Source organism: Alexandromys fortis, unplaced genomic scaffold, assembly GCF_014885135.2.
Source record: "Alexandromys fortis isolate MF-2015 unplaced genomic scaffold, M_Fortis_MF-2015_v1.1 scaffold_118, whole genome shotgun sequence".
NCBI classification, from domain to species: Eukaryota; Metazoa; Chordata; class Mammalia; order Rodentia; family Cricetidae; genus Alexandromys; species Alexandromys fortis.
The window spans coordinates 2,334,104-2,343,265 of record NW_026068010.1 but is presented as its reverse complement, the minus strand read 5'-3'; positions in this window follow the sequence as shown (position 1 = coordinate 2,343,265).

Below are 9,162 nucleotides of genomic sequence, written 5' to 3'. Positions count from 1 at the left end.
ACCCCGGCCGCTTGGCTAGCTTATGCCCGAAATAACAACACACAAACTGTATTCATTTAAAGAACTGCTTGGCCCATGAACTCTAGCCCTTACAGGCCAATTCTCGCACCTGGACTAGCCCATTTCTAATGGTGTGTGTAAGCACCCCAAGGTGCGCTTACCGGGAAGATTCTAGCCTAAGTCCATCGTGGGTTGCAGCTACCTGGAAGAGCTGAGCATGGCGTCTCTGCTCCAGCAGAGCTGTCGGGTCTCTCCGGAAGCCCTAACTAGTTCTTATAACTTAAATTAACCTGTATTTTTTAAATCTACTTTCTGACACAGGGTGCGTTACCTCATCCCCGTACTGTCCGTCTTCCTTCCTCCATGTCTGACTGGCAACTCCGCCTTTCTTCTTCTCAGAGTTCTCCATCGGCCAGAAATCCCACCTATGCCTCCTGCCTATTGACTGTTGAGCTTTTTATTACACCAATCACAGCAATATGTATTATCTTCACACAGTGTAGAAATATCCCACAACACTTGGCTGCTCTCTGTTTCTTTAGGCTTGGCTTTAATTCCTGAACCCTACAAGGCCTGGTCATTATTACCATTTTATTGTGACCCGGGATGAGCCCGGATTGTTTTGAGTTAAAATAAACTCCAAGGCCAGAAAGGCTGACATAATTCATTTTAGGCTTTGAAAACTATACTAGCCCGGGCAGCCCCTCCAATTTGCCATTGCTATTGGGAGGTCTGACTGTTTTACAATGTTTGGGGACCAAACAATCTCTATAAACTGTTTCCAAAGGATTTTTGCTTTAAATATCTCCACAAATGATTACAGTTGTTATCTGTATGTTTGACCCATTCAACTTAGCAGCAAGTAGCTTTCATTTGAAACCATAAACAAAAGCAAACTCAGTACGCTGATGGGCTGCATGCACAGTGTGACAAGCCTGAATCTGAAGTTGTATTTAAAATTCAGTTTGAGACACACAGCATCCAAAACACCTGATGCAAGCTGACACACAGCAGTAAGTCCCTATTACCTTGTACTTAGAATATACAACTTTAAAAATAGTCGTGATTTAAAGGTAATTCTTTCAAATATTTATGATACCCTTAAAAAAATCTGAGGTTGCTGGTCAGTGGTGGCCCATGCCTTTAATCCCAGCACTAGGGAGGCAGAAGCAGGAAGACCTCAGTTCAAGGCCAGCCTGGACTACACAATGAGTTCCATGACAGCCAGGGTTACACAGAAAAACCCTGTACTGGAAAAAAAAAATCTGAGGTTGGCAGTTCTGAGCACAAAAAGCCAGGGAGGTCTTTTCAGCTACACTGCTGCCCCTCCTCCAAAACCCACTGGCTTTTTGTAGGTGTAGAATCTGTCAGAAAGCTGCGGCTGATGACAGCTGAGAAGGCTCCCTGGCCATTGGGCAGCAGCAGCAATAGCACTGGCTTTGACAGTAGTAACAGGAGCTCTGTCTAATTTACAAATGAGATTTCCGCAACTGAAAATGCATCCTTTGTCTTTACCAGAATGAGAACTTTGGAAAAACCCTTCTGCTCTTGCGTTCAGCCAGGAGCAAGCACGGAAGGGAAGTTCCCAGATCGGTGCCCTGCTCAACATTTGGAAGCACCGTTCGGTTTGTGCAACCCCGATTTTGGTTCCTAAATCCAGCCCAGCTCTCTCACAACCCCAGACCGCTTTGATCCCCTTCCTTCAGGAAGTTCAGAGCTGCTGAACGTGAAAGCACCGTTTCTGTCACAAGAGAGGAAGGCGAAGAGGAAAGGACTTTGGTCACAGCCTTGTGACCTTCATAAGACTCGGCTCTTGGTTCCCACACCCACTAGTGAGGACTAGAGAAAGCACTGGACCGGTCCACTAGAGCAATGGCCATCTGCCCTGCGAGGACTCCTTCCCTTCCCCCTCGTTAATAACTACTGACTGCAGTTTGCATCAGAGTCCCCCACCCAGTCAGGAGGAGAGGCAGTTAAGGGGGGCTGGGATGTCCTTCAGTGTGAAGTGCTTTCCTAGCTGGTGTGAAGCTTATGTGTGAAGTTTTGGTTTGGTCCCGGCAGCACACACTCACACCCACACTAGAAGGATGGAGGGGAGGGGCTGCAGACACTTTGATGATCACACCTGGACCTACACGAAGCATCCTGTAACAGACATCACGCCCCTGTGTCAGAGCACCCAGGCCCAGGTGGCCATCTAGTAACCAAGACAGAACAGCAAGGTTACCATGTGGTCAACTTCACCTTAGATTTATACTGAACTTTAGACATTAATACTCATATTTTATACATAAAGAAGTTAGACAAAGATCAGTGGAAACAAATATGTACTCCTTTAGACCTCAGAGATTATAAATGTACAATAAATAACATAATAGTTATATTTTATTATTCAAGCATCAAGTTGTTAAAGACAGACTCATTAAACGTGAAGAGTTTGGGAGCTAGAGAGATGTCTCAGCGGTTAAGAGTGTAGTCTGCTCTTGCAGAGGACCTGGGTTCAGTTCCCAGCACCTACATGGTGGCTCATAACCATCTTTAACTCCAGTTTCAGGGAATCCCATGCCCTCTTTGAGCTCTATGGGCACCAGGTACATGTGTGCATATGCACATACAGCAAGCCATTAATATACATAAAACAAATAAAATAATGACATGTTTGAAAAATAAAGGAACATGCCACAAAGTGAAAAGCATTTCCTTATCTATAAATGGAAACAAAATGCTCCAATCTTTTCCCAAGTGAAATCTGAAAACATGGAGTGGCTCACGTATATTATTGTTCAATCATGAACATACTTTTGTTGAAATGTTTTAACCGTTGGAAGGGCTGGGAAAGGCCTTATATGAGTAGAGAAACTGTGAGGAACTAGCTTACCCCACACATCGCTGAGATTCATCGTCAAAGAATCCCATCTCTTGTCTGCAGCAGGCTTTCTGGAACCACCAGCCCCCAAATGACAACACAGAAGCTTTACTAGTTACGAATGTTTGGCCTTGGTTGACGCTCTTATAAGTTGTTTTAGCCCATTTCCCTTCATCTATGTTTTGCCTTGGGGCTTTTTTTTTTTAACCTTTCTTTCATTCTGTATGTCCTCCTTTCCTGCTTTATCTATGTCTAACTGGCTGGTGGCTGGCTGGCTGGCTGTCCCTGGTATCTCCCCTACTTTCTCCCTAAAAGCCTAGATTCCTCCTCCTACTTATTCTCTTTGCCTGCCAGCCCTTCCTAGCTCTCTACTGCCTAGTTATTGGCCACTCAGCTTTTTATTAGACCAATCAGCTGCCTTAGGCAGGCAAGGTAAAACAGGTGCAACACATCTTTACGTAGTTAAACAAATGCAGCATAAACAAATGAAATGTGTCTTTGCATAAACAAACATTCTGCTCCACAACACCTCCCTCTTACTCTGCCCAATTCTCTTTGCACAATTTTCTGGGGTCTTTGTTGAGGGAATCTGCCCTCAAGCTGGATTGGCGGCAAGCTAAATTTCGTTTTAAAAGGAATATGCTAGCCAGGATGGTGGTGGTGCACATGCCTTTAATCCCGGCAGCACTCAGGAGGCAGATGCAGGTGGATCTCTGTGAGTTCAAGGCCAGCCTGGTCTACAGAGTGAGTTCCAGGACAGACGGAGCTGTTACACAGAGAAATTCTGTCTCGAAAAACCAAAAACAAAAAAACCAAAACAAAAAAAGTGGAATATGCATTTTTATCTTTACCCTTTTTGTTCACTCAGTTACAGATGTGGCTTCCAAGCAAGCTTCCATTTCCACTCCAATACTACTCTGCCAAGAAAAATTTTGATTGCCATTTTTTAGATTTTTTTTCCCCTCTTATATCTTCTAAAAAGTAGGTTGTGCTGGAAGCATAGCTCAGTAGGAATCCCTAGGTTTCAGTGTTGAGCCACAAAATGTGAGGACCTGAGTTCGGATCCCCAGAACCCACAGGAAGCCAGATGTAGTAGCACCTCTCTGTAACCCCAGCATTCCTATGGTGGGCGTGGATGCAGGAGAATGCCTGGAACCTTACATGCCAGCTAGCCTCATGTATGTAGCAGCAAGAACCCCTCCCAAAGGTGCCCTCTGACCTTCACATGCCTGCTGTTGGCAATATGCATGTGCACACACAAACACACAAAATAAGGTTGTTTTTTTAATGTATTTTTTTCTATTTGAAAACAAAGGTGAGATGAGATTTTCTGAACATGTCCTCAGATATAACATGTGTCCAGCTCCAGATTATTTGTCAGGAAAGCTTCACACACACACACACACGCACACACACACACACACACACACACTCCCATGCACACACAAGCAAACAACAACAAAAAAACATACATAGTTAAGGACTCAATATCAGAGCCCTGAATGACATATTTTTTATCATCAGTGTTGTTTTTATGTCCTCATTCCAAAACCACCACTCCTTTTGTACATGTCTACCAAATCTATGGTTTACTGTTGAGGATGTATGGGCAAGATAACACACTATTATCCCTGACTTGGGATAATAAGAGGTAAAGTGCATAAAAGAATACCAATGGTCATTTGTACTGGGGAGAAATAGCCTTTAGAATAGAGAATAGAGTGGTCAACAATGGTTGTCTGAAGACCTAAGTCATACATAAAAAGAAAAAATAGCAATAGTGAAGAAAATAAGATGTGGTCTTCACAGAGGAGTGGGTGAACACAAAGGCCTTGGGGAAAGGGAGTTCTCTGAAATTCTAGAAATGTCTAAATGGCCCTTGTGATGGGTGTGAAGGGATCTAGCAGACGGTCACGGGTTGCATCTGGGAGGTGAAGAGAGGACAGAACAGACAGCACTTTGTTAGCGTTTCTCTTTAGTGTGGAGGGACATCACTGAAGGATGTTAAGCATGAAAATGACATAATTCTGCTTCTCAAAGAATCTTTGTGGACCACTGGTGGGAGGAGGCAAGCAAGGCAGCAGAGAGAGCAGCTAGGAAGCTGCTGCTGTCAACGATTTTAGACACCATGGTGACTTCCATGAAGAGCAAAGGACTTATAACATGCTAATGGGTTAGGTAGAGGAGAACAGAACACAAGACTGAGTGCTGGTACCTAGCAACAAGGGACCTCAGGTACCAGGTGGATGCTGGTTCTGTAGGTGGAGAGACAGAGTAAAGGGCTTCAGGGACACATTTGAGATGCCAATGAGACATCTACGTGGGCATACTGATGAGCTGATGACTTAACGAGAAAGCAGAAGAACATGTCAAAAGAGAGAGAAGGGCCAACTGTAGATGGAGGCTGCTTGTTCATTTCCTGGCCACCCAGACACAAAATAACCACACAGAAACTATATTATTTGCAATACTGTTTGGCCAATAGCACATGTGTATTTCTAGATAGCTCTTACATCTTAAATTAATCCATTTCTGTTATTTTGTATTTTACCAGGAGGCTCATGGTTTACCGGCAAGGTTTTGGTGCATCTATCTCTGGCTACATGGCATCTCTTTGACTCTACCTACTCTCTCCTCCTCTATCTGCTTGGAATTCCTACCTTGCCCTATTCTGCACTGCAATATGCCCAAAGCAGCTTCTTTTTAACCAATGGTATTCACAGCATACAGAGGGGATTCCCACATCAGTCAAGTCTTGTCAGTTCAAGAATTAGGATCCAAATCATGACAGTGTCTTACCTCCAATGCCGAGAGAGATGCTCAGATGGTGCCCTAGTTTGTTTTTGTTGCTGTGAGAAGTACCACCATCAAAAGCAATCTGTGGAGGAAAGAGGTTTGTCTGACTTATTGGTTGCAGTCCATCATGAAGGGAGGCAAAGGCAGGAACCTGGGGCAGGAGCTGATGCGAGGAATGCTGCTTACTGGCTTGCTTCCTCTGGCTTGCTTAGCTACCTTTCTTATATAGCCCATGGCCACCTGCACAGGGATGGTACCACCCACACTGTCCTGGGCCTTCCTATATCACCTAGCATTTAAGAAGATGCCTCCTAGGATAGCCATGAACCAGTCTGACCAGGGCAATTCTTCAGCTGAGGTTTCTTCTTCTTCCTGGGTGACTCTAGGTTTATGTCAAGTTGGCATCTGAAGCCGACTCAGTGCTGAGGACATAGTCATGTTGAAAAAAGAGTGACCCCAAGTGTCTAGTCTTGCAGCCTAGACACTGCAAGCTTCCCTTGAAGTTGTCAACATGGAGGTCTGTCCCGTGGTGCCAGTGCAGAGGTAAGTACATGGATTGGTCCAGGCCATGCAGACATGGGCTGATTTTTGCAGACAGCTCTCCCTCTGAGGTACCTTTTCAAGTATTGAGTCTCTTTGGCCAGGTCACCCTTGCCTTTCTCCCATCTCAGAGAGTAAAGCAAAAAGGAGCTACTTGCTTAGATGTCTATGAATTGTGCTGCCCAGGACCACTCAGTTGGTCTGTTTTTGTTTGTTTTGTTTTTCTTCTTTCTGGGTTGGGAATTGAACCCAGTGTCTTACACATGCAAAACAAGAGCTCTGTTACTGAACTACCTCTCCAGCTGTTTTTGTTGTTTGTTTTGTTTTAGACAAGGTCTCACCGTGGAACCCCATGTGGACCTGGTACTCATTATGTAGCCCAGGCTGGTCCCAAGCACAGAGATCTGCTTGCCTCTGCCTCCTTGGTGCTGGAATTAATGTTGTGTGCCCCATTTGGACTAATTCTTGGGGTTTTTGTGGTTGTTGTAGTTTTCTGTGGTTTTGGTTTTGGTTTTGAGACAACATCAGGCCACATAACTTAGGCTGCCCTGGGACTCTCTATCCTCCTGTCTCAGCCTCCCTGGTGCTGAGCTCAACCAAGCTCAACCCTGCCTGTGGTAGTTTGAATGTCATTGGCCCCCGTAATCTCATAGGGAGTGGCACTATTAGAAAGTGTGGCTTTGTTGGAGTAGGTATAGCCTTGTTGGAGGAAGTGTGTCACTATGGGGGTGGGCTTTGAGGTTTCCTTTGCTCACAGTACCGCCCAGTCTCAGTCAACTTCCCATTGCCTGCAAGATGCAGAACTCTCACCCCTTCTCCAGCACCATGTCTGCCTCCGTGCCACCATGTCTCACTATGATGATAAGGGGCTGAACCTCTGAAAATGTAAGCCACCCCAATTAAGTGTTCTCCTTTATCAGAGTTGCCATGGTCACAGTGCCTCTTCACAGCAAGAGAAACCCTAAGAGAGAAATTGCTCCTACCTTTTTATGACGTTCTCCGTCTCACTGAGTCTCCATCATTTATATCACCAAGAGGCTCTTAACTAATTTCTTCTCTCTTTTTCTTTCCTAAATGGTTCAAAAGCTGCTTTTCTGGCTTTCTCATTTAGCCAAAAGTGAGGTGAGACACTGGAAACGTCCCAGAGACATCAACGGGAAGGGGATGAAGAAGAGCACTTGCTCAGAGTGCAGCTGCTCTTGCAACTACTTTGATTTTTTTCCCTCAAATTTTATTTTGTTAAACTAACCACATCATAGAAAACTGCCAATGGAGGAATATCGACATTTTGAAGCAGAGCGCTGTTTTCGAAAGAGATTACATGGCTTTTATTGAAATCACAGAGTCACTCTGTTGTGTGTGCCATCTGTAATGGCCCGGGGAGAGCGAAGGATGCGTAATGGATACAGGGAACAGAATTTCATTAAAGGGGGGGAGGGGAGGAGGAGGACTCCAACTCTTAAATAACTTAAGGGCAAAAACTGGGAGATTGGGAACAAGAGAAATAAATGAAACAAGACACAGTGAGGCGAGTGGACGGACTCTCCCACCACCAAGCAGTTGCGATCCTCAGCAAATCTGATATTTTCTCTTCTAGTGGGGCAGAGCTTCCGAGGCCCGGGATGGCTCCAAGGTCACTACAAACCACAGTGGAGATACTCTTGGAGCATCTCCTCTGCATCCCTTCCTACCTCCATCAGTTAAGTCCTACCTCCCAAAGCAGGAGAGGAGGGGGAGAGGTGGGAAAGAGAAACGGGGAGGAGGAGAAGAAGTGGGGAGGAGAATGTGGTTTCCTTCCTCTCCCCTTCAGTGCTCCCCACACCTCCTGGTGATACACTGTATCCCTTACCTTTCCCCAGATGCCCTTTTCTCACTACTGGGCAGCTAGAAGCCACAGAGAACCCAGGGAAACGCCTGTCTTCTCTCAATCGCTTATAGGGAGTTCCCTGTATTCTATGGCAAAGCAGGATCTGTTTTGTTCATTGTGTGCTCCAGTGCCTGGCACACAGTAGACTTCTCCATAGTATTTCTGGGATGAATAGATGAGTGCATGAATGAAGGCTTCAAAGGTGGCAGATTCGCACATTAGCTCAGGCTCCGTGTTCTCTTGTTCATTTGTTTGTAGTTTTGCTCCTTGGGGCGGGGGATGTAGATGGGGAGGGATTTGTGGCTGGATCCCGAAGCACAGAAACAAAAAGATAAAGCTTTGAAAGTCCTCTAACCTGATGGCGCCTTTGATTCCTTCTCAGGGTGGAACCCTCAGCCCCATCTCCTCCTGTTCACGGGCTCCCCCTCCCCTTCCTGCCACCCAGCCTCCCCCTCTTTACTTGATCTCCATTAATTCAATTTATCTGCAAAGCTCTAGGGACTGAACTAACTGGGCCATTGAGGGAATGAAGAGGGGACAGACACAAAAGAAATGACAGACACAGAAAAGCTGGGATCAGGTGTTTTGAACTCTCAGATGGAGAAGCCTCAGCACCCAAGAAGCTCAGTGTATTTATTATATGCAGTTGAGCCTAGAGGCAGGATTATTACATACAGCTGAACAAGGAGGAGGCATTATTATATACACATCGACAAGGAGGCGGGGCTGTTATAAACAGCTGAATAGGGAGACAGTATTATTACATATAGCTGAAAGAGAAGGCAGGATTAATTAATCTTGGTAGGCGCTGTCTCTGTAGGGGAACAGTATCCAGGCCATCAAACAAGGAGGTGACTAGGGCTGGGGGAGTGTCTTAGTTTGTAAGCAGAGACTGTGCCTTTGTTTCCCAGCTGCCAAGACCTGAATAATCACCCAAAAACTATATTAATTACAATACTGCTTGGCCAGTGGCTCAGGCATGTTCGTAGCTTGCTAGCTCTTATATCTTAAATTAACCCATTTCTATAAATCTGTGTGTTGCAATGAGGCTGTGGCTTACCAATAAAGCTCTGGTGTCTTTCTCCTTTGGCAG